Source organism: Lissotriton helveticus, chromosome 12, assembly GCF_964261635.1.
Source record: "Lissotriton helveticus chromosome 12, aLisHel1.1, whole genome shotgun sequence".
NCBI classification, from domain to species: Eukaryota; Metazoa; Chordata; class Amphibia; order Caudata; family Salamandridae; genus Lissotriton; species Lissotriton helveticus.
In genome coordinates, this window is record NC_136073.1 from 195,698,245 (window position 1) to 195,724,506 (window position 26,262).

Sequence of the window (26,262 nt, forward strand, 5' to 3'; positions counted from 1 at the left end):
CCCTCAGGGAAGCTATATCCACTAATCCACTCATTTACTGTGCTAACATCTGAAAGTCTTTTAACAGGGATTAGACCACATATGTGGTGTAGGTCGTTGCACTAATTGGGAAATTAGAAGCAGAATAAAACTGTTTATTTGCACCTTTACCTTCTTATCCACCTGGTCGGAGGGAAGGGCTGCCTCAGAGATTACCATGCCCTGAGAGGATAGGCCAGCCATCATGTTATCCACTTTGACAGAATGAGGACATTCTTCAGACAACCCCTCCAAGAGATAACATTTGCAAAGAAACCAAAGAAAGGCTGACTTGTCAATGTCCTTCCATTCATGTGATTGTACTTTGCACACCACACTGTGTAAATGCAAAGAGTCTGGGTCAGGGCACTGGAAATGTGTAAAGAAATCCTCCTCTGTCTCTTCTTCCACCGAAGTTGGGAAACCTAGATTTCCTCAAATGTGGATGAACGAATAAGAGAGCTCTGCTCCCAATCGACCCCGCCTTTGTTACTTCTCATCCAGATCATCCAGAACATACTGCGTGCAAGGTCTTGCTATTTTTGAAGGAGGCCTTTCAAATTCCATGGCTATGAATGCTGTTTCCACAGACTCATTAATCAGGAGTCCATAAAAAGTTGGGACTCCTGCTGCACTAGAAGGGACAGTAGACTCAATTGTCACCAAAAATGCCAACACAGGTGTTTCCTGCATCCATTCAGTTTCTGTATGAACAAAATTATGTGGTTTCCATAATCTCACTGAAGCTGCCCTGCCTGAGCAGGAAGCGTTTGTGATGAAGAGGAGATAAAAAGCAAGCAGCGGCTCCTAATCGGGCAAAGAAAGCTTCGGACCGCAGCCCCGAATATGCTGAACTCCCGCTGAGCAGAGCGTATGTGGTGAAATGCTGACCGGAATCATGCGGTGGCTCCCAATCAGGCAAAGGACATTCTGTGTTGCAGCCCTTGATATGATCAATGCCTGCCTAGCAGGGAGGCATGGTTGATAGGGAAAAGAAAAAGACTGCTCAGGCAAGTCTCAAGGCAAGTAACATTTCAAAATCAAAGAAAAAATATAAAAACATTTTACACCTGACCTACACAGTAAGCATCTGCTGCACAGAAAGAAAAGAAGAGGATGTCCACATGATGTACTTCCCCTTTCATGCATGTCTGGTAGTTCGGTGCTAGATTAGGGGACGTTTTAGACCTCAGCTAGGTAATTATTTTATTTAATGTATTTATTTTATTTATTTTTATTTATTTAGGAAGTTTTCTATAACGCTGTCAAGACCCGGAGGTAGCAGAGCGCTTTACAGTAATAGAATGACAAAAATCTGTATAAACATATACATAACATAAACATGAACATGAACATAACATATGTAGGATATAAGCATTCAATGAGTGACATTGTAAGCGGAACATGGGTGAGTTGCCGAGCTTCTATGGTTATGGGATTCACTGTAGTCACATAGTTCAGGGGTTGCTTGCTGACCCCGGTTATCCACAGCCAAGGGAGCGGATCAGGAACAAGGATTTGAGTTGCCTTTTGAATTCCACAAAAGAAGGAATAGTTCTGATGTGCGGGGGGATGGAGTTCCAGATTTTGGGGGCGTTTCCAGTGAAGGACCAGTCCGCTGTTCTTTTCTTTCTGGTTTTGGGTAGGATGAGCAGGAAGTAGTTAGAGCTTCTCAGATTCCTGGCTTGGCCTGCTTTTTTGAGTTTATTTGCTAGGTATTCGGGTTTGCCGGTATGGAGGGCTTTGTGGGTTAGGCAGGCCGTTCTGAAGTTACTACGCATTTCTACTGGGAGCCATTTGAGTTCCTTGAGTGCTGGGGAGATGTGATCCAATTTTTTTATGCCGGTAATCATTCTAGCTGCAGCATGTAGTGTTGTTTTGATCGGTGCCAAGTTCGATTTAGGGATGCCTGTTAGGATTGCGTTCCCATAGTCTAGTCTTGATAGTACCAGAGATTGAGTGGCCAGTTTGAGATCCTTGTTAGGAATGTAGGGTTTGATCTTGTTCAACAGTCTGAGGTTAAAGAAAGCACCTTTGGCTGCATTCGTGATGTGTTTTACCATGTTAAGTTTGGGGTCTATGATGATGCCAAGAGATTTAACAGAGTCAGCTAGCGTAAGATTTCCTTTAAGCGGATCGATTGCTTTTAGCCATTCGGTGATTTGAGGGTTGTCTTCCTTGTTCGAGATGAGGAGTGTCTCAGTTTTGTCTGGATTCAGTTTCAAGCGATTGTTTGTCAGTCATTGTTGAACATCTTTCAGGACATCATTTAGTCTATGTATGTCAGTGAGAGAGGAAGTTTCCAGATAGATTTGTGTATCGTCCACGTAGAGGTGAATGCGGATGTTGGCTTTTCTGAGTAGCTTGGAGAGTGGTTCCATATAGATGTTAAAAAGCTGAGGCGAGAGCACCGAACCTTGGGGGACGCCCTTATTGACCTGTTGGATTTCGGAGGTGAAATTCTTGATTTTTATTATTTGTGTTCGGTTGTGTATGAATGAGGAGAACCATTTGAGAACTACTTCGCCGAGGCCAGCTCTTTCTTGAAGAGCCTTGGTGAGGAGTTTGTGATCCACCGTATCGAATGCTGCAGAAAGGTCAAGGAGAATGAGGAGGCAGCATTTGTTTGAATCCAGAGATCCGTGGATATCGTCTATGATGTTCAGCATCGCTGTTTCTGTGCTGCATCCTTGTCTGAAGCCAGTCTGGAGGGGGTCTAGGAGATTGATGTTGTCCAGATGATGAGTCAGTTGCAGGAGTACACAGCGTTCCAATGTTTTGGGTAGCAGAGGGAGGTTAGATATTGGTCTGAAGTTGTTCAGGTCTGTTGAGTCAAGACCTGGTTTTTTCAGCAGGGGGGTAACTTGCCCAATTTTTAGGCAGTCAGGGACCACTCCGTTTTTTAGGGAGCTGTTTACGATGTTGCCCCATATAGGTGCAAGAGAGTGTTTCATTTTCATGATTAGTGAGAGAGGGATGGGGTCAGAGATATGAGCTGATGGTTTGGAGGATGAGATCAGCGAAATTATCTCTGCGTCTGGGACGGGGCGGAAGCTAAGCCAGGGGGTGCTCAAAGAGCCGGGAGAGAGAGCCTGAGGAGCAGCCGAACTGGTCTTCCTGGGGTGTGAATTGTTGGGGTCAAGTGAAAGTTCAATTTTTGTGATCATTTCGTTGAAGAAGTGGGCGAAATTGTCGCAAAGATCTTTGGACGCTAGCACAGAAGAAGACAGTGGTTTGGACATTTGTTGCCTGATGATGCTGTAAAGTTCCTTCGGTCTATTTTTGGCTTTGTCCAGTGCCTCGCGGAAGAAGCTGGATTTTTTGTTTTTGATGTGGTTGTTTTATTTCCTTCGGGCTGCTTTCAGTTGATCACGAAGGATGGCCGTTGGGTTGTTTCTCCACTTTCTATCCTTGACTCTTAGAGTTCTCCTTTCTGCGTTGAGGTCAGCGTTGAACCACGTTCTGGAAGGGATAACTCTGCTTCTTTTAAGCTTTAGTGGTGCAAGTTTGTCGAGTATGGACACTAGCTCGGAGTTGTAGCAGTCGATTAGCTCATTGGTGGAAAGGTGCGCTTTGTTGGCCGGAAGAAGAGAGCTTAACTGATCATCTAGGATATCCAGGGGTATTTGGGAGAGTTTTCTTGTCCATTTGGTGGGGTCTTGGGGGGGTTTATGTGAGGTAATGGGGTGATTGATATGAAAGAGGATCATGTGGTGATGTGAGGTAATGGGGTGATTGATATGAAAGAGGATCATGTGGTGATTAGTTTCTGTGGAGCAGGAGAACTGCTCATAAGTTAAGGAATGGGACTGGAAGATGGACAAGGAGGTAATAGAACTAGCTCATGTTATTCTTCTTTGAAGGTGCAATGACACCTGACTGGGAACAAACAAATTCAAGCCATGCCATGGAATTGCTAGTTGAAAACAATTTCCAGCAAGTCTCAGTGATGCTCTGGAGCTAAAGATTTCAAAAGAATCAAACTTTTTTTCTGATGCTGATAGAACCACAGTAGTACACTACCAAGGCCACCCAGGGCCTCAATGAAGACAATTGGAGACTCTCAGGGATCCAGGCAGAGTCCAACAGCAAAGTTAAGTTCAGGTCCAATTGTTACTGATCAGCTGCGCACCTCAGGAAAAAGGCATTTTGCAGCTTAAGTCCCTTTAGCCACATAGGAAGTCAGCCAACTGACCAATGAAGTTCATGTCTTTGTCTTGGGTACAATAGTGGAAAAGTCCAGTCCTTTAGGCTTCCTCACAGGTCCCAAAAAGCAGGTCTAGTCCTCTTCTGACCTTTTTCAGGCCTGATAAGCATTCTGAAAATGGTATCTTGGAGTGCCACATTGATGCCTGGCACCAGCGAGTGGTTGGAGGTGGCCCATGGGCACTCCCTAACGAGAGGTAAAAAGTCCCAGTGGCAAACCATCAGACATTTTTCAGACTTATCTAGCTATCCTACAGCAAGCAATCCCACAGTCCCCCTCACTCTCAAATTCCAAGATGCACTCAACATACAAATCCTGGCGAAAGGAAGACAAACAAACAAACGGGCCTAAGGGTGCTCTCTCAGTGCGGTTGAAAACTTTTTCTTTTGATCACATAATGTTTTGTGATAGCTGCGCTGTTAACCCAAACCTAAAAGGAAATAGCTGAAAGCTGTTAGCACCACATGGGTCATCAACTATATACATCAATCATTGCCCTATGAAGCTGGTGTAGTGCAACTAGCTGTTTGACTTATGGTTCCTCATCTTCTTTACCATGCATTGCATATCTCACAATTCGCACACCAAGCTGCCAGATCAGTGCCTCCCTTCACTTCCTAACTGCTGTATGTTTACTAAATTATGACATCAGAGTAGAATTTGTTATTCACATGATGACAAAGGAATTGTAGGAAAAAGGGAATACTTGGAGGAAAATATAAAGTATATTAATACCAGTGGCCCAGCTATGTTTCTAACTAACAGATTGCCAATCCCTATAATGAATAACCATAATATTTACAATAAATTTCAGTATAACAATAAATGTTACAATTGGTGGGGAGTCATACAAGTACAAATCTCACACACAAACTTTTCAAGCTAATTTTTACACTTTTTATTGGCAATCAAAATATTCAAAAAGCAAATCGTTTACACATTGACAATTTATCATTTGCATTTGAAGACGCTTTGCTTTGCATATTTAATCACTTACAAAACATAATCGATTAGCCATACAAAACACATAAAGCTTAAATGACAAGAGCTTAAATCTCAAGAAAACCTTGATATAATTAGGGTTCCCGGTTTTATGGTATGTTTTTTTAAACATTCTCATCTGCATTTATCTATATTTATTTTTGGGTGATTTTATCCATATTTATCCACAGTTATTTTTGTGGCAAGCGAAAGACAATGCAGCTAGTATTTTTCATATTTATTTAAATAGACAATTCGCTCTTGCACTCAGTTGTTGTTGGTGTAGATCTATTTATATATACACTAAATTAAGAAAACACAATGCATTCATCTAAACACTTTGCCATTGTTGTACAAGCAAATGTGCATTTCAAGAGACTTTGAGGATATTGAGGCTCTTTCTTGTTTGTTAATGAAATGAAGACCACTGAAATCCTGTTCAATATTTGCCAATGATACTGGAATGGCAAAAAACTTCAAGAAAATATTAGTGTTGGCCATTCTTGCTTCTGAGAATGCCAGTATGTCATTGCACCGTTCTGTTTTTGTGGAATATTGTGCATTAATATTTGTTGTATTCTTCAACAACATTAATTATGTCATCAGAAGGTCCAACCAACATGAATAAATCTTTATTGATAAAATTCTGACTAAACTGAACTTTCTTGAATGGATCCAGGTTTGAGACTCGCTTCCACAAAGCGCTATAACTCATTTGTCCTCATATGTTCCTATCTAGGACAACATCCCACTTGCTTTTCAGTTTGTCTTTAAAAGTATCACTTCTTTTATAAGGACATTTGTCTTTTTTTGTGTTAACATTGACAATAGGGGGAAAGGAAGGTGGCGGATTGATTCTGCTGTGAGAAGCAGTGTCTGACGAGTGCTCCCGACGGATGGCTGTACGTCGTAAATGCTGAATGTTGAATGCAGAGCTACACGCAGAAACACGGCATATAGAATACCGAACTGCAATTATTGGCAACTTTAAGTCAATTCTTACTCTAAACCGGCAATCGTAAGGAGACTGTACCTTTTTCTTTTCAACGCATCGGATGTGAGCAGCTAGGCAGGAAGAAGGCATATAACTTACCTTTAATGCTTCGACTGGACGCCTCTTCATGAAATACCCGGAGCTGCATGCACCGCTGGAGTGGTCAGCGGTGCTTGGTGTTCTACTGGCCCGGCCTATCGGTTCGCCTTCTCTCAGACCGACAGTCTATGGCTCCTGCTAAAGCAAATGTGTAGCGAGTTGGACGTTCAATCCAAAACTCTGCACCGGCTACTGCTGCTAGCCTTGCTACAGAACTGATCGATGGTGTAATGAAGAAGGGTGCTCCATGAGTGGGAGGACCAGTGATGAAATTGCTCTGCTCTGGGAAAGCTACAGATCCTTTCGCTGCCACTTCTGAAACCGCCATGGCAGAGATGGTCATGGAGGCAGTACAACGTGAGATTGCAGGCTCACCTGAGGGCTTACCTGAGGCAATGCACGAGGCTGTGAAGGGAGCAGAGTCGGAAGCAGATTCAGGGATCACCTTGTAAAAAGCTGCTGAGCCACAACCCGATAGGGGATTTGCTGCCGGCTCTTCGACACCTCCACCACAGGTAACCGGCGTTAGACAATCTCACTTGCTACCTACTGAAATGAGCGGCGATGCTGGCGTGTCAACTGGCTCTCTTGTTTTGCCATTAACTGATAGAGGTCATTTAAATGATATAATTGATGCTAAACGTACTTCTACGCTTATGTTGTCAGGCCAAGTTCCAGCACTGGCAGATTCTGCTCCTACTGGCTTTATTGAAACCGGCAAAACTAACTTGGAGCTTACGAATGGGGTGTTAGGTGATTTAATAAATTCTGAACTGGAACTAACCCGGCTAGGGGATACAAATTTGCTTGAATCGCCTCAATCTATGGTGGAAATAGTAGAATCACCTACATCGAGAAATATTAAAGAGAATAGCGGATATGTTGAACTACAAGTCGCTACTGTGGATGTGATATCCTCTACTCCACCATCAAGAAACATTAATCATCGGGTAATTCATTTGAGGGGATTACTGATCCTCAGTCTGTTAAATAGAAATAGCTCATTTTTTAAACCTCCCAAGCAAGCTAGAGCTGGTCAGAAAGCTACTGAATCTAATAGCAACGTTAACATGTTTCAACAGCAAGGCAATGCCACATTTACAGTATACTCAAAAGCAAAAGTAAAAACCTAAGACAGTCCTCTACGCAAGTGGGTGACTTCGAAGGGGGAAGTTAAAGCGATTGTCTCAAAGCTATCTGGATCTGGGCAAAATCCGGCAGCTGTCTGCGGCCAAACTATCCCCCTTTTATTCTACAACCGATTATCTATCAAAGAACGCTAGCACTATAAAGGGTCCTCACGCTGTTGATCCCTTTGATTCTGTACACTTCTCAAAGGATGCTCCTGCGCCGTTGAATGATTCAGCTGCTGCTAATACATCAGGAGAGGTATCAATATCAGAACTATCATTAGCCTCAATCATGCAGGCATTATCAGTACAATGGTCTGAAGCGCAGGAATACTATACACCACTCAGGATGGACAATGCTATTATCCGGCAATCACTGGTGGCAGTAACTGGTAAGGTGGCAGAGTTTACAACTGTTCTGACCACTCATTACACACAAATGCAAGCAATGAATCAAAAGAACATGTAGTCTTGAGTGATGATTATCTTCATGTTTTCTTTTAATCTCAAGGCCCAGCCAACACATGTTTCGTCAGGGCTTTAGCCCTCGACTTCATCAGGGCTCTACAAAACATACAATGGTTACCTGTTACAGGCATATAAACATGCCAAATGCAACTACATGCATCAGCAAAGTGCAACAAGGTGACTATAAGTGTGAGCACACAAACTCAGGTGAGTAAAAGAGGCCCAGAAAACTGGATGAAAGAACATTTACACCTGTGTATATACGTGTTACCTAGAAATGGCATGAGTTGCTATGAAGTGACTTCACACACTCATATATCTCTGTTCGTCTCACATTGTAAGCGCCTAAGTACAGGGCACTATTATATGTATTTACAATATCGAAATAAAAATTAAAAACTTTATTAGCAGTTTGTATAAATATGGCGGTTGTAGAGTTCGGCGGAACACCCATGTTACCAGTGAGTTAAAGTATTTAAAGTGAAATACAGGAAGCTCAGAGGTCAGAAAAGAGGAAATTATTATCTGAAATAGTTTCTCCATGTTTAGAATCTTACCCAATCGGGCCGACTTAGCCACGTAATGCACTGCAAAGATTTATAGTGCTAAGAGAAAGAGAATAAAACGCAATACTACTTAGTACACCCCTATTAACGCTTAAGTTTCTCAAACACTGCATTGCACAGAGAAAGGCAGAAAGTCTTACCTCTCCGCCGGTTATAATTCCGTCCCGGCTGCCGGGAAAAGTATATGCTGCTGCTATTTAGCCAACGTGCTGTAAGTTGGTAAGTACCAGAAATTCAGACAGAATACTACGGAGGAAAGAGAATCAAAACCTCCATTACTGTGTGTCCATAGTCACCATAGGTCAAAGTCAACACTACGACTAGCAATCACACATTCTTTTAACTACTCCACCAAAAACTCTTCTTCATGATCCAGTCTATGTCAAACTAAAGTATAATTCATAGCCCTGGACTCATAAGATACCAAAGTTCATGACGTACTCTTTTCTTATATTCATATCAACACTTGGATGTGTTCAGGGCAGGTCGGTAGAGTCTACTCGCCGACTAATCTAACTGAATAAATTTCAGCATCTGTACTTAGACTACAAAAAAATAATAATCATCCCAACAGTTGCTGACAAAGATCAATATTAACTAAATATCCCTCAGTCATATCGCCGATTGCATTTTGCTTACCAACATCCGTATTCTGACTCCCGACACGAAGAGGGGTTGTCTACCTCCGTGGCGTCCGCGTGTGTATGCGGAAGTAACATCCGATGCTCGTATCACGTGTTAAATTAACCCCATTCAGTTGTAGAACGCTGACTCCGTATTGTTCCTCGGCAGAAGTAACTGAAAGACTGTGGCCGGAAGTGAGTAAATTCTGGCACCGAGTGAAACCTTCATGGCAAAATAATCTACGTAAATAATATGCTACCAAACCATATATTCCTAAAGAAACTTCAAACCGTGCGTTTAGGCTGGAAGCACTTAACAAATCAACAAGTCCACCAGACCCGTGTATTACATTCGTCCATTAATGTGACTTGCCCCGAGACACCTAGTAAGCATAAGCACCGCATTTTTCTGTATTTGACCAAACTGACCTCCTCACAACTCGAACCTCATATTCATTGTGTTTGATTCTAAATGCTTAATCTACGAGACAGGCACGGACAAGAGAGAAGTGAGTCAAGTACTCATATCAAGTACTCATATGCAGATAGAGATGAGTCCTCAAACGAGGGAAGATAAAGGAAATGCTACAGTGATAAACACAAAAATTATATATATACTTCCTATAAGGAGTAACATATCACATTTAAAAACACAGAAGACCTTACAGTTTTACAGTTAACAGTTACAGTTTACATGGGGATGGATGTTACACATTCCATCCTAATGACCTTCATTTATTCCAATTATTCACCATACTGTCATGTTATGTCAGCTTTAGAGTTTGAATGAGGTCTGTGATACCTTAAAAAAATTAGAGCTAGCACACGCTGACGAGCTCATGTCCAATTGGCTAAATAGCAAGGTAATATATTATTTGATAAATGCAAGGGCACTCTTGACTCAGAAGTTTAAAGAGAAGGTTGCTGCTGCCTATATTAAAAAAACAATCAAATCAATAGGAGTATGGGGATCAGGTCGGGAGGATATTGGCTTACCAGATCGCAGATTAAATAGCTAGAACTCGGATTGATTCAATTAGGGTTGGAGACGGCCAGCTACATAACTCTACTATTTCAATTTTAGAAAATGTTTTCAATTTTATCTCGAGCTGTATACTTTGCCCATTCATGTGGATGTAACTTTGGCGGAAGAATATCTACAACTTGGGGATCCCCATCCTCTTGACTCGGAGGCATCTGAATATCTCCAACAAGATATAACTGAAGAAGAAATCATATCTGCAATAAGGGTGGGCAGAAAACTCCGCTCCGCCAGCAGAGCGGATAAAGCCAGCCACCCCTGCTCCTTGCTTCTGAAAGCAGCAAGGCCGGGGAGAGCCTCCCCAGGCCCCAGTGGACCCCTGTCCCCATCGCCCAGACACTCAGCTGGCTTGCAGGATGGGGACTCCCACACCCTGGGGCCCACCGGATGGTGCATGAGCCCCGGGCCCAGTCATAGCTTCTCAACCCTAGCCAGGCTGGGGAGATTCTCCCCAGGCCCCGGTGGATCCCCTTCCCCAGTGCCTGGAACCTCTGCTGGCTTGCAGGACGAGGGGCTTCCGCACCCTGGGGTCTGCCAGACTGAGCACGACCCCTGGGCCCAGTCCCTGCTTCCGAACCCTAGCCAGGCCGGGGAGGGCCTCCCTGGGTCCCGGTGGACCCCCGTCCCCAGCGCCTGAACCCTCAGCTGGCTTGCAGGACAGGGGGCTCCCGCACCCTGGGGCCCGCCGGACAGAGCACGAGCCCTGCGCCCGGTCCCAGCTTCCGAACCCTAGCCAGGCTGGGGAGAGCCTCCCCGGGCCCTGGTGGACCCATGTCCCCAGTGCCCGGACCCTTGGCTGGCTTGCAGGATGGGAGGCTGCCGCACCCAGTCACCCTGGGATGGCACGAGCCCCGGGCCCGGTCCCAGCTTCCCAACCCTAGCCAGGCCAGGGAGAGCCTCCCCGGGCCCCGGTGGACCCCTGTCCCCAGCGCCCGGACCCCCGCTGGCTTGCAGGACAGGGGGCTCCTGCACCCTGGCATGGAGTACAAGCCCCAGGCCTGGTCACAGCTTCCGAACCCTAGCCAGGCCGGGGAAGGCATACTCGGGCCCTGGTGGAACCCCATCCCCGGCACCCAGACCCTTGGATGGCTTGCAGGATGGGAGCTCCCGCATCCTGGGATCGAGCACGAACCCTGGGTGTGGTCCCAGCTTCTGAACCCTAGCCAGGCTGGGGAGATCCTCCCTGGGCACCGGTGGACCCCCGTCACCAGCACCTGGACCCTCGGCTGGCTTGCAAGATCGGGGCACCTGCACCATGGGACACTGGGATGGAGCATGAGCCCCAGGCCCGGTCACAGCTTCCAAACCCTAACCAGGCCGAGTAAAGCATCTACCGGGCCCCGGTGGACCCCTTCCCCAGTGCCCGGACCCTCAGCTGGCTTGCAGGATGCGGGCTCCTGCACCCCGGGCCCGCCGGACGGTGCACAAGCCCCGTGCCTGGTCCCAGCTACCGAACCCTAGCCAGGCCGGGGAAAGCCTCCCCGGGCCCCAGTGGACCCCTGTCCCCCGAACCCGGATCCTCAGCTGGCTTGCAGAATGGGGGCTCCCACTCCCCGGGGGCCGCCAGACAGAGCACAAGCCCCAAGCCCGGTCCCAACTTCTGAACCCTAGCCAGGCCAGGAAGAGCCTCCCCAGAGCCCGGTGGACCCCCCGTCCCCAGCACCCGGACCCTCAGATTGCTTGCAGAATGGGGGGCTCGCGCACCCTGGGACCCTTGGACGAAGCACGAGCTCTAGGCCCAGTCCCAGCTTCCGAACCTTAGCCAGGCTGGGGAGAGCCTCTCAGGGCCCTGGTGGACCCGTCCCCTCAACTGGAACCAAGGAGGGTTAAGCCCAGGCCACGTCCTCTCCCCGCCGGCCTGCCTGGGGAGCCCATTTCTCTTGACTATTAAGCCCCCAGAACTCTGGGGTAGGACAAAAGTTGGAGACATCTGTTCACCCAGCCCGCAGGGCCATCTTGTCACCAGGCTGGCAGAGCCATCTGGTCACCTGCCGGAGGGCACGTGGTGGTGGCGGCCTCCCGTAGGCCTGTGTTACCGCCTCAGCATCCCTCCAGCTGGCCCGGCGGCAGAGGGACCCACCCCTGGTTGTGGTGGAGGAGGGCGTCTGCACGGAGAGACAAAACCTTGGCTCGGAGGATGACTTTCAATAGATCGCAGCGAGGTAGCTGCTCTGCTACTTACGAAACCCTGACCCAGAATCAGGTTTACGAATGATTTAGCACCGGGTGCCCCACGAACATGCGGTGCACTAAGGGCGATGGAGGCAGCCCCCTTCCGTCCGCGCTCCGGTCCCCAAGTGAGCAGCTCTATGCACTGGCCCCAGAGAGAGGCTGACTATCCCAGGTCAACCGAGGCTCCACGGCACTGCGGTATCGTTACGGTTTAGGGGGATTCTGACTTAGAGGCGTTCAGTCATAATCCCACAGATGGTAGCTTCGCCCCATTGGCTCCTCAGCCAAGCACATACACCAAATGTCTTAACCTGCGGTTCCTCTCGTACTGAGCAAGATTACTATTGCAACAACATATCAGTCAGGTAAAACTAACCTGTCTCACAACGGTCTAAACCCAGCTCATGTTACCTATCGATGGGTGAACAATTCAACGCTTGGTGAATTCTGTTTCACAATGATAGGAAGAGCCGACTTCGAAGGATCAAAAAGCGACGTCACTATGAACGCTTGGCTGCCACAAGCCAGTGATACCTGCGGTAACTTTTCTGACATCTCCTGCTTGAAACCCAAAAAGTCAGAAGGATCATGAGGCCCCGCTTTCACGGTCTGTATTCATACTGCAAATCGAGATCAAACAAGCTTTTGCCCTTCTGCTCCGCGGGAGGTTTATGTCCTCCCTGAGCTCGCCTTGGGACACCAGCGTTATCGTTTGACAGGTGTATTGCCCTGTTGGGACGGGAAGTCTCCTGCATGTCTCTGGAGAGAGTGCTTCCCCTGCCTTATGCTAATCTCCAGGCAAGTCACTCAAAAGCTACTGTATAGTTTCTAGATCCCTACCTCAGTGAGCATGACAATCATGCATGTCCACTGAGGGTCTCCGTGTTTACATGGATTGAGACCCTAGAGCTTGGCTCTGAGGTCGAGGGGGCATGCCTAGTGTACCCCTATTTTTCAGAGAGTGGCTACTGCCCTCTCTAATAAGGCTATGGTAGACTGACAGTGGTGGCAGCAATAAATCTATAGTCAGGAGGGGTGAGTCCCTAGGCACCCTCCTGACCACGTCTGTGCAGTTTGCCATGCCTGTGGGCCTGTTGCCTTTGTCTGACTGATGTGTGTTTGAGAGCCCGTGGGTGTACAGGGTAAGAATGGTGATTTGAGCCAGTGTGAGGAATGCAAGCTGTTCTGCCGGACATCCCAGCTCCCCCGTGCCCCTCCCTATTTCCTTGGAAAGGCCTGGTGGGCTGGGGGAGACACTCAGCTCTTATCTGGGTTTAGCTGCAATAACTGTGTGGAGAGGACCCTCCCCCACTGGCCAGGGCCTCCTGGGCTGGAGTTAATTAAAGTTCCTCTCTAGGGAGTTGCACAACATGATGCCAGGAAGGGACTTGGTACATACTTTACCCATGCTTTGAACACGTGGTGAATGGTTTGTGATTGGAGGTGTATTCAGGATGCAAAAGTAGCAGACCCTCTGATTGGATGAGCCTATCAATCAGAGGTGATAAAAGTCTGGCCTGAGTGGTCAGCTGTTGTTCAAGACTGGTCTATGACCGACGAGGCGGCCACACCAGAGCCCTCTGACGATAGCCAGGTAACCCCGCAGTGTGAAGGCAGGAGATAAGACTCTGTTCACTGGGGTCTGGAAGGAAGGCGTCAGCAACATTAAAGACCAGCTGTTCTGTGAGGCTTGGGGAGCCTGCTCTTTGGACCAAGGAATTTACAGACATCTGCCCAAGGTGTGGAAAGGAAGCTCGCGGCACATCACCCAAGGTGTGGAAAGAAGCTTGCGGCACATCAAGAAAAGCTGGTGGAAAGAAGCTTGCAGCACATGACGAGAGCCAGAGAGGAGGAAGCTTGATTCTAGTCTTTGAAGGTGAGATCAAATCCCTTCTAGGCTCCTCCCTTGTGCTGTGGGAGCCTGTACAAGCAGTAACTGGGAATAGAGGCCAGTGAAGCAGGCCCCCACCTTTCTTTTTGTGATCTCTGAGGGTATCAGTGTGAACTGGCACTCTGTCCAGCCACTACCCTTCTACAGCTAGCCAGTGGCTACTGGACTAGTGGGACTCCAGTAAACTGTGCCAAGATATCGGGCACCTGTGATTAGATCCCTGACACCACTAGAGTGGTGTCCTCACTCGCAACGGGAGGGCACTTCTGTTGCTTTGGGTGGGGGGTTATGGGGCTGATCAAGAACATTTGACTTCACATCATATGCTGAAACTATATCCTTTCAATCCAAAGTTTAGTATCAAGGCTCTAGTGATTGATAGCAGCCCTGTGTAACATGATCTGTAATATGCAATGGTTACTGTGTGTTTTCATGTTAACTCTGTTTTTATAGTGCTTGGCGTCTAGGCGCTATGATACTGTTTGAGGTAAGAACTCTGTCCCAGAGGGTTGTAGAGACTTCTGTTTTTCACTGTTTATCCTGGTTTTATGTGTAGTATAATTATCTTATGTGTATTAAAGTACTTTTCTTTTATAAAAAGTAAAGCACTGACTGGACATTGAGTTTATCAGCTGGTGGTACGGTTTACACTGTATTCTGAATGTCTAATCCCACCTCACCTCCTTGAGTAAGCCTTGGACTGCTCTGTCTCGCTACCCTGAGACAGTCAAGTGCTGGAGAGGGGTACTTGGTTATCCAGTTTTGGGTCCACTAGTACTGAGGCCCCAGGTCACCAGTGAGGGAACACTCCAGTTGTTGCGATTGAAGCGCAGTTACCCCTGAGTGCCCTGGTGCCCAGGAAGCCGGGTCTAACACGCCCCAGTCAAACTCCCCTCCTTCCACTGTCCCCAGAGCGGGTCGCGGAGTCGGAGCCAGAAGCAACAGCCTCATGGGGCTCGCCTCCCTCCTCACCGGGTAAGTGAAAAACAATAAGAGTAGTGGTATTTCACCGGCAGTCCATGGGCCTCCCACTTATCTTACACCTCTCATGTGTCTTCACAGTGCCAGACTAGAGTCAAACTCAATGGGGGCCTTCTTTTCCCACTGATTCTGCCAAGCCTGTTCCCTTGGCTGTGGTTTCGCTAGATCGTAGGTAGGGACAGTGGGAATCTCGTTCATCCATTCATGCGCGTCACTAATTAGATGATGAGGCATTTGGCTATTTATGTACCACCTCGCTGTGGCTCATTCTGGGTTATTATGCTGCCCATCAGCGTCAAATCGGTGTTGCTTCCAACAATACAACATTCTTTCGCTCCAGATTACAGCCACACTGAACGCTGTCCCCACTGGAACTGGGATCACTTATAAGCCAGAGATAGTACACCCTGCAGTACTAGTCGAACAATTTAAAATTGTCTACAAACAGTCCTGAGAAATTAAAGTATGATTAGCAGGACATCAATAATCAATGTGTGGTAATTACGTGTATGTATTTATTTGCGACGTATTCACCATTCAAGATATTTCAATAATTATGATGTACACAATTGTATCGAAATTGTTATAAGCACACATGTTTAAAAATACACATCTACAAATTGCACATCTAACAGTCCTGCTTGGTGTGTTTCACTTGATGTGTAAGTAACTATGTTGATATATGACTCTTAGTAACTCTATGGGTCCGTAAATGTATATGTAAGTAGCTGTATGGACTGCTTACTATCTGTGTTAGTGACTGTTGGAGTATGTAAATATGTGTGCAACTGGTTCAGTTACTGCTGGATACATAAGAGCTGGATTGGTGTGTAAGTGCCTCGGTCTCAGTCTGATTGGGTGTGTTACTGGGTATGCTTTTGTTAATAAGTATGTGAGTCACAGTATAGGTGGGAGACCATGTATAAGAGGGCTATGGTTATGTAAGTGCACTTGTAAATCACTGGAACTTGTAAGTACGTTTTAGCTTGTAAGCAGATAGCACCCTGCCCTGTGGCCTACCTACTTATGACTATTATGACACATGTTTGTCCAACTATGTGACAACAGGCAGTCCTTTGATCAATTGCACCTCAATGTATTCGTTATATTTTAATACATGTGTGTTTGCGTAGCAGTTATCATATATCTACATGTCTGCACTTATGCTGCTATTACTGATTTCAAATAGACAGTGCTACCAATTTTTAAAATCTTGGGATTGTTTTATTTCATTGCACTTAAGCGTTTTAGCTTATATTGATGTCCATTGTTGCTGTTTGATATTTATTTTGCTTATTTATATATATTGAAAGAAATTTGCATTTAGAAAAAAATCTCACCATCAAGAGAGTAAGATGTATATACATTGGATTAAAGATTGACAATAATTTATTGTTCATTATTCACCATGTGCACTTTAAAATGTAAAAAGGAACTGAAATCAATAATGTAGCAGTCTCAAACAAAATAGGAAATTTGAATGATGTTTATATTCTATATAAAAGAGTATTATATCAACATGCCTGCCACATTTCCGCCACAGACTAGTTGTTGTGTTGACAGTAAGTGCAGACTTGGTTAAACCTCCTAATGCCTCTAGGAAGTCCCACACAGCAGGATTGTAAAAAGGTCTTTGGAGGCCACTCCCCCTTTCTCCACCACTCTGCAAACGCAGCTCGTGTTGCACTACTGGTTATGGGATGAAGTCCACTTTACTCCAGCGGGACCTTGGCGGCCAAGATGACCTCCTGGTATCTCCTGTAAGTACTACGCAGCGGGATTCCTGAGAGCTGGTCATAGGGCCCACCTCCTTTCTCCACCACTCTGCAAATGTGACTACTGCTTAAAAAACCCATAGAAATTCACTGAAAAGGCCAAAGGTTACAGGGATGTTACATTTAGGAATTACCATTTAAAAAAAAACACAAATTAACAGAAAAGAGACCAAGGTTACAGGGGAGTTTTAGTTAGGAAATGGAATAAAACAAAACTTAGAAATTCGCTGAAAAAAACAAAGGTTACAGGGATGTTATAGTTAAGCTGACATTTCATTTGCACAAAACCATAGAAATTCAGCTGTTATAGTTAGTGAGCTAGTTATAACTCACGCCCCTGCAATGCACTGCTTATGACCTCACATATTACATCACTCCTGACACGGTCAGTGACATCACTGATGACATCTCAAATGACATCATCCTGTGATTGGGAGTGTTTTTAAAAAGTGTGAGTGTTGAATAAATATACCAAGGTGTATTGGTGAATCAGTGGGTGTATGAGTGCCTGATTGGATGATTCAGTGGGTGCATGACTAACTGTAGTGAGTGATTAGGTGTCTCAGTGAATGTATGGGTGAGTGACTGGTTGTGTGAATGTCTGTATCTGTCAGTCGGTGTCTAAGTGGCTATATGGGTGTGTGAGTGGGTACATGAGTTTCTGTATGGGTGAGTGGTTGGTTGTCTGAGTAGCTCAATCGGTGTCTGAGTGTCAGTGTGGGTGGGTGAGGGGATGTGTGACTGCCTGTCTCCACACTCCACACTTTAACCATTTTGAATACAAGAAGGAGTAGAACACAGGAGAATGCTGGTGCTAAATGAGATAGTTTTCAAAATGAAAAACAGTTCAAATGGAGGGCAGCATCTAATTTAAAAAAAGAACATATTTCATTGGATGAGTGAGCGAGAGGGTGAGTCAGTGGCTTTATGGGATAGTGAGTCTATGTTTGAGGAGCTGTATGGGTGAGTGACTGAGTGTATGGCTGTGTTGATGAGTGACCCTGGTCTTTTGGGCATAACCCCAGTTTTTGGTTTACTTTTAGAAAGTTGGCATTTTCATGTCTTAGCCATTTGGTGCCTGCAGCCTGCCTCTGGGTCACATGACTGTGTGTAACTGACAGTTGGGCTTTGTGCATTCCTTCTAGACAACCGCACAGAATGGGAAACTTAGATGTGCCTGGATGGGCCATAACTGGCAGGGTGGGAGGCCAGAGCTGGCCACAGCCCTACTTATACTTCAATAGGCTGCATCCTTTCTCCACACCAAGGGATGCATAACCCCTGTAATTAGCCAGGAGTCAGGGCAGGGAATGAACCTGTGGACTTCAAGGAGAAACCACTTGAAGATTCTCCTACTTCAAACTCAACGGCAGAACGTGGTATAAATAGTGGACCTCAGACACCAACTCTTCAGTACGTTTCTGGACCTGTGGATACTCTGCCAGGAAGGAAGACTGGTGTCCTGCTGAAAGGACTGCAACTCTGCTGCTATGAAAAACTGCTGCCATGTTGTGCTAACCTGCTGCCCTCTTGTCTGGGTGAGAAGGACTGGACTTGCAACTGTTGAACCCACGATCCCAAAGTGACTTCAAGGGCTAGTTGGCTGGCATCCAGACTAGAGCCTTAGGGACAGAAGGCTCCAACAACCTTGAACCCAGCACCTGGACTCTTCCATCTGTGAGTCCTACCCTGCCTAGTGGTGCCACCCCAGTCTTGAACCTTGCAAGTGGGCCTGAAGGTGCACAGCCAGCCCATTTTTGGATCCAACAGAACTGATGGATCACCTCTGCTGTGCAGCACACCCCCGATTAGAACCGATGCACCACCTTTGCTGCTAGGTTTCTCTCAGTGCAAGGACTCTGCATCAACCTCGCAGCCCGCACCAGAACAGCCGCTGTGTGAGGCTTCACTGATACAGGCCCTTGCATAGCAAACCTCTCATCGACGGCAGCCTCCACTATGATGCAGGTTCTCACATCCAAGCCTCACAGCTCTTTGAACAGGACGCATCCCTGACACCAGACTTTGCATCACAAGCCCTTGTCGACTGGATCCTCAATGACAATGCAGGACCTTACATCGCAATTTCACAGCACCTCGGAACCAAAGCATCGCCTTGGCTGCGTGACACATACTCGGCGAGGGACCGTGCAACCGGAAATAAAGATACTCTTGTTCAGCTGGCCTAACTGGGTCCATGTAGCTGGCCTGCACCTCCTTGTGGTTGTCCTGGAGTTGTGACTTTTTCCCGGTCAGGCATGACCAGATATCCACAGCTAGTGCTTTGTGCTTTTTGACGCTATGCTCAATGAAATCTTTAAGCCTGCATATTTCTAGTTCTACTGAATAGATTTTTATTGTTTTGATCTTATTTTATTTATTCAAATGAACTCTATTTTTCTAATCTAATGTGTGATCCTTTTTGAGGTATGTTTACATTTTATTTCTGTTTGAAGTGGTGCATAAATACTTTAGACTTTGCCTCTGAGCTAAGCCTGAATGCTTTGTACCAAGCTATCCAAGGGTTGAGCACATGTTATTTTAGGGTTTGCTTGTGGCTTTACAATGACCAGGATTGTGGTTCCTGCTTGAGTAGGGTTTCACCCCCTCCACCAGTAATGCAATTTCTTAAATGAATGATGAGAAAATCAGGTTGGATGGCATGTGGGTGCAAAGTCCTCACTCAGCCATGTTTCTGTAATGATGGTGTGGTTTGGTATTTCTGAGAGCAGGTCAAAAATGTTAGTGATTTTTATTCATGGATCTTCCATTGAAGAGTAAGCCTTTTAATTATTATGTTGTGTTTCTTTCTTCAGGTCATAAAGCTTTGAGGGGGATGTTTTGTGTAGTATGGGTGGAGGAGCAGGAACATAGGGTGTTTTGGTGTGGCTAGTTTTCGGTGTTCTGGTTGCAGCTTGTTTGATGAGTATGGGAGGAAGGTGAGTTGGATAAACAAATCAGAAGTTTGAGACATGTTTATGTGATGTTTCTTTGTGGGGGGTAGTAGTGTTGAAACTGCTGTGTTGTCTGGTAGTTTGAGGGAGTGTGGCGAGTTCTGGTGGGAAGGTATGATAAGGGAACCTAGTGAGCATATGTTTGCGCCATCCCTTAATTTTAATTTTCTTCTAGTGAGTAGATTTTTTTTGTATATTCTCTGAGTTGTGATTTGAGAGTTGGTGTCTTTGTGATAGGTTGTGGTTTAATAGTACTTAAAGTCTTTGAGTGAATGTATATAAGGGGCATGTATTTACTATAGGCAGCATTTAGCGGGTAGTAACAGATCAAGTTTGCAATGCAGTATTTCTGGCCTGCCCTTTCCAGACTCAGCTCTCATAGCCTTGCACTCCTTAACTGGATGCCCAGGCTAGAGGCCCTATGCCCAAGGTTCATATAGCCCTAGAGATAAGGTGACCTGGGCCAATATAAACCCTAATCCTCCGATCCTCAAGCAAATGGGAGCCCTAAGCCCTAGGAACAATAAAAACCCTAAACCTTGCAGCCAGTAGGAACCTAGCCCTAGGTTGAATAGTAGCCCTGCCCCATGAGCCAATCGAAACCTTAGTCCTAGGAACCAATCAGAACGTAAGCCTGAGGTCCAATAGGAATACTAGCTCTAGGAGCCAATCAGAACCAAATCCCTAAACACTTTGGGCCATATGTATCAACATCCTGATTTGCGATTCTCAAATAGCTATTTTTTAGAAATCGCTATTTGAGAATTGCAAATAGGGATGTATGTAAAAAATCACAATTTTTTTGCGATTTCTTAATATTCCTTAATTGCGATTAGCAAATTGCGAATCGAAAATAAGGAATACTTTCCCATTCATTTCTATGGGCCAGGAGGCCCATAGGAATGAATGGGAAGTTATTATCAATTTACGATTCGCAATTTGAGAATCGCAAATTGAGAATAATTTCAAGGGTGCAGGGGTGTCAAAAGGACACCCTGATGCACCCAAAAAATAAGCATGAGTGCACATGAGGCGCACATACATGCCCTAAGGGCATGTATGTGCTTCACATTGCACTTTGAAAAATGCAAAAAAGTGCAATTTTCAAAGAAATCACAAATTACCACTAACTTGAAGTTGGTGGTAATTTGAGATTCCTTAGGCCAAATTGCACTTTTTTGGTGCTTCTTACATTGCATTTATGGAATAGCAAAATTTGCGATTCCTTAAATGCAATCGCAAAATAAGGAATCGCAAATTTTGCGATTCCTTATTTTGCCTTAATACATACCATTTGGCAAAATTGCCTTTGCAATGAATTTCGGCGTTTGCGAATGCAATTTTGCTTGTTAGATATGGCCCAAAGTCCAGAATAAGTCCATGCCCTAGTATCAAATCAGAACCCTAGGCTAAAAAACAATCAAAACCCAGGTCCACCAGCCGAAAATACTCTAGCTCTAGAGATTATGTGATCTTTCACTTAAGTGGGCTGTGCAAAGTGGGAAGAGAGAAATAGGGCTTGCTCAGGTGACTCTCGTGCCAGGCCAAGTCACTCAGCCTGAAACTGATGTGCAGAGGGGAAAGGGAGAGATGCTGAGGAGCTCACAATCTCCTTGGTTTCAGACTGGCCCACTATACTTTTTTTGAGGGGGTGGCAGAGTTGGTCTTTTGTCGCCATAGTACAGCTTGGAAAAAATGGGAACAAAGTTAAGCAGTAACTCACACACTAAACAGCAAAGTCAAGGTGATATTGCACAGCAAAAGTTGCCTGCTCTTACCAACTTTGCTCTGGCCTTGTTCTGTGGTCTGCTCAGGGCTCAAAGAAGCTGGGAGTGCACCAAATGCTGACGGCTACTTTGTGGAAGGGAACCCCAAACTTCCCGAATTTACTGTTCTAAGGTGTTGGAAAGTCGTCTCATAATGGTGAATTTGAACACACAAAGAATACGTGCATTTCTCCAAGCCACTTGTTTCCCCTGTTGTGCAGCAGAGTGCAGTTGCATGGCCCTCTCAAAAAAGTAATAAAAGCAATTAAATAGCTTGGAGTAGGAGTTTGACAGCAGGTGGAGTGGGAACTCAAAAGCCATGCAGCTGCTGTGCCGTTGTAAAATATTCACTGGAAGCAACAGAAAAGCAGGTTGGGTGGAAGAGCATAGGAGGTCTTATATTTTAAAAAAGAAAACACGCGTACACTGCAGAAGAACATGCACATAAGCTTCCTTGGAGTGATGTAAAAAAGTAGTTCTCTGGTTAGAGGTGGTCTAGCCACTGAAAGTTTAAACCAAGCTCGAGCCTGAAGCCTGGTTGAGGCTCAGCTCGAGGACCAATTTAAAGCTCGACTTGTTATGGGCTCGAGCTTCCATGTGGCTTCTGTCTGCGACCCGTGCTCTACCCTCGTGCACAAATAAGTAAAAACAAAGAATTAACATGGGGGGTAAAAAGAAGCAAAAAAGATACTGGTAAAGGCTGATTTTTTCAAAATTATAAAGTTTTTCTGGTTTCAATCACAGCTCCCAACTTATACAAACTGTGAGCTCTTAGGCAAATTACATTTATTGATCCAACTTTTTTCCACTACTGCATATCATCTTTAAATATGTGAGCTCAGAATACCAGCAGCACAAAAGCCTACTGTGTTTGATGTCATAAACTATAAGGTTGCTCTGTCTATAAGAATATGTGCTACATATATGGTTCACATGACAACTGTATTGCCTCTTAGTTCACTAATGGCACTCTCACCAGATAGGGAAGGAATAGTTCCAAGTTCCTGTTTAAAAACTATCACTTTTTTTTTTTTTTTATCTTTTTATTAAGATAACAGGCTCTGTGGACAATGACATAGCACATAGCAATTGATGGTAGTTGAACATACAGGTGACAAATAAATACACACAAGTCAGTGCGAACATCATGATCTGTTCAATCAATCTTAATTCCTTACACACCATCAATTCGGCATAGACACAGTTTGAGTATCCATCACCTCCCCTCTGTATCTTCTCCACGCCCCCCATATCTTTTCCCACTTCCTGGGACACCCCCTGCTCTTATATATCACTCGTTCTGCCCTTTGCACCAGTCTAAGTCATGACCCCACTCTTCCACAGTCGGCAGTATGTCACTACCCCATAACCTGGCTATATTTCGCTTGGCGACCACTTCTCAGTTCAGTGCTATATTGTGACATATTAATGTCAAAGAATCCAAATGTTAAAGAAATACACTTTCACTAATTTTGAGGAGATGTTATCATATTATATGTGATGTCTGTTGTATGATTTACATGACAAACATTTTTAGGGTTTGGCTGCTGCATGGGCTCTAAGAGCCAAGTCTGATCCTCGGCTTGGCTTTCCCTGTCAGTATGTTGGCTCGCCCAGCTCTACCCCTGGTTGTAAGCAACAAAAGGATGTGACTAATCGTAAACACTGTAACACAGCTATGCTGCTGATGAGGGTAAAATGCGAGGGAAAGGAAAGCATAGCTCTGATACTGTCACGTCTCGACTATGGTAAGTCTCTGTATAGCGGCCTCCCAGGGAACTTGCTGGCCAGAATACAGGTTATCATGAACGATGCCGCTCGACTCATTTTTAGAGTGCCCAGGCGAACCCACGCTACCCCTCTCCTAAGACAGTTGCACTGGCTCCCGGTGAGACAGAGAACAAAGTTTAAGGGCCTCTGCATCGCACACAAGGCCATCTATGGCCAATCCCCTAGCTATATTAAAGACAGCCTAGCTAAATATACTCCTAGCAGGGTGCTATGGTCCTCGGAGGTCAGCCTCCTGGCTTGCCCCCGGTTTAACTTGTCCTCTAAAGGAGGAAGAGCATTCTCTACATCCATCCCCCAAATTTGGAACAACTTGCCGGAGAATGTATGCATGGAACACGCCCTTCTCTCGTTCAGGAAGAAACTGAAAACAGTGCTTTTTTCAGACCTGAAGGTCTCTAACGCGCTTTGTAAATGCCAATTAACATTAACATTAAAAAAAGTAAGCAAATGAACCAAGGCTCATTGGCCTTGTACATAGTAGGCCATTAAACAACAGAGTTGAGACCTAAGAATGGGATTTTTGAGCTGTGGTGAAAGATTGGCATGAAACTCAGATGAAAATCAAACAATCTAATAAACTGTTTTATGATGTTGGTGGTCTTTAAGATGAGGACGATGTTCGGGTTGCAGTACTTTATGGGCAATATAATCGGGTCTTCATTTTATGAAGTGTTGAACAATGAACGAAGATTTTTATTTTTTTACTAACTCTTTTTATAGGACGCTTTAAGTAATGTAAATGAAATTATACGGTGTAATGGCTTTAAAAGACCGAACATTTGAATAAACTTGACTTTGATTAGCATGAAACTCTACTTTTTCTCTTTCACAGATTCCACATTTAGAATTATGTTTTTTTTTTTTGCAGATTTATATAGCGCAAACTCCCAAAGGTATTGCAGCGCTTTACATGAGCACCAGTTACGTTACGCAAGGACACATTCATGTTTTTTTTGTTGTTGTTTTTTTTTTGGTAGGTACGGGGAGATTAAGTGATTTGCCCAGAATCACAGGATGCGGAGTTGACTCCGAGGCACGAACCTTGGTTTCCAGCACCAAAGTCAGCAGTCTAGTCGTAAGTGGAGATGGAGAACCCCTACAACATATTAAGGCACATTACTGGGAGTAGAGAGGCAAACTCTATGGTAAGCCCCTGCCCATCCCCTTATTCATGAAGCTGAGCACAGAGCGCCGGCTTTATCCTCACCCTGTGAAGCAGCTTCCTCGCGTGTTCCTGCTGTGAAACCAAGAAGCTGGGAACTCCTGGCTGAACAACAGATGCTGGACATGGCCAAACCGCGATTCAGCAGCTCTGCAGTCCATCACTGTCACCACTGCGGCCATACTGTTATCTGAGGGTGCACCCCTTTCATCACTGACTCTCACCACCTCGGGAAAGGGCCCTCCACTGCTGGGTCAGCTGCTAGTGTTGAGCTCGCCTTGTCACTCTCAAACAGGAGGTTAAGATCTTCTGTACTGTTTCCTGATTAACATTTAATCTCTTTGGAAGCATATTCCATTGTCTACGCTCACTGGCTGTGTGGCTGCCAATAGTTCCCATCTGGTTTGAGTTTGCTAGAAGCTTAACTATGAGAGAAAGCACTTGGATGCGAAGAGCATTTTTTATGATCTGCAGCCAAAGACCATGATGTGTTTTAGACCTAAAGGTTCAATCTTTGATCAATTGTGTACTTTCCTTAGGAAGTCAGACCCTGCTTGGCTGGGAATTGCGGCTGGTGGGTAAGTGTAGCTTGTTTCTAGTGGCAATTCTAGTGCCCAGCGCCTCCAGCTACAGTGAGGACCCCAGGGCTCAAGTCAGGGTACCACGCGGGTGGACTGTGTCCCCCCACTTATTTTACCGGGAGGACGCCGTCCCCCCTGCCAAACAGCTGGACTTCACTCTTTGGCCTCTCTGGGACGAGGAGCTCTGCACCTTTTGTGACGTCACTTCCTGTTGTGACGTCACTTCCGGTGACAGCGTCCCCCCCACTTCTTTTTTTACGACTTTTGCCCTGGAGGACACAGATAGACAGGCTAAGCTTTGAAAGTCTGCCTAGGGTTGCTGGTCCTTATTTATAGACACCTATGCACACCCCTGACCCTCCATTCTTTGCAGACTAATGAAGTGAGCCAGGACTTGGGGTAGCACAAGGCATCTGTGGGAGGGGGCTTTTGGTTAGGCAAGGTAGCTAAGCCTTCAGCCTGGAGGTTATTGGCATAGCATGTGCTCCCTTGCTTCAGGGGCAGCAGAGGGTACAGAGGATGGCTCCCAAGGAGATAAAATGGAGTCCCTCTCAGCAGTTGGCAGTCATTGGACACATTTTCAATGTAGGCTGTCATTGGACACAAAAGATGTAGTAGTGGACAATGGACTATGATGAGCCAATGTCTCTGCTGACAGTGGGTTGTGTAATTGATGACCTTGTTCCCCTGATGGAGAGCAGGATGGTCTATAGTGCTGGAGGTTCATGCCATTTTTCATGCCTCGAGAGCCTGGCTGGGTTGCGGGTGGCCTTCTGTAGTCGCCTCTTTGGCATTGTCAAGAAAGCTTCTTTTTTTATTCCCCCACAATGACCGAAAGCAATATCACAGTTCTATCAACTCTACCTCTAGAGACTCGACTTAACCAACTTGTCAGCCCCAGTTACCCTGGACAACGGGAACAAAGGATACTCTTCAGAGATCTTCCTTTATGGTAAGTAATAGGTTGATTTGCGATCAATTAATGGAATAGCTTATCTGATTTAAGTAAATCCCAATGTTTCTGTAAGCGCTTCCAAAGTTTTCCAGAGTTCCAATTATAG

At 45.5% G+C, this 26,262-nt stretch overlaps 1 pseudogene; it reads right to left on the reverse strand.

The window, feature by feature from the left end:
• Window positions 1–12,247: 12,247 nt before the first annotated feature.
• On the reverse strand, window positions 12,248–15,304 carry LOC144801321 (28S ribosomal RNA; annotated as a pseudogene).
• Window positions 15,305–26,262: the final 10,958 nt, after the last annotated feature.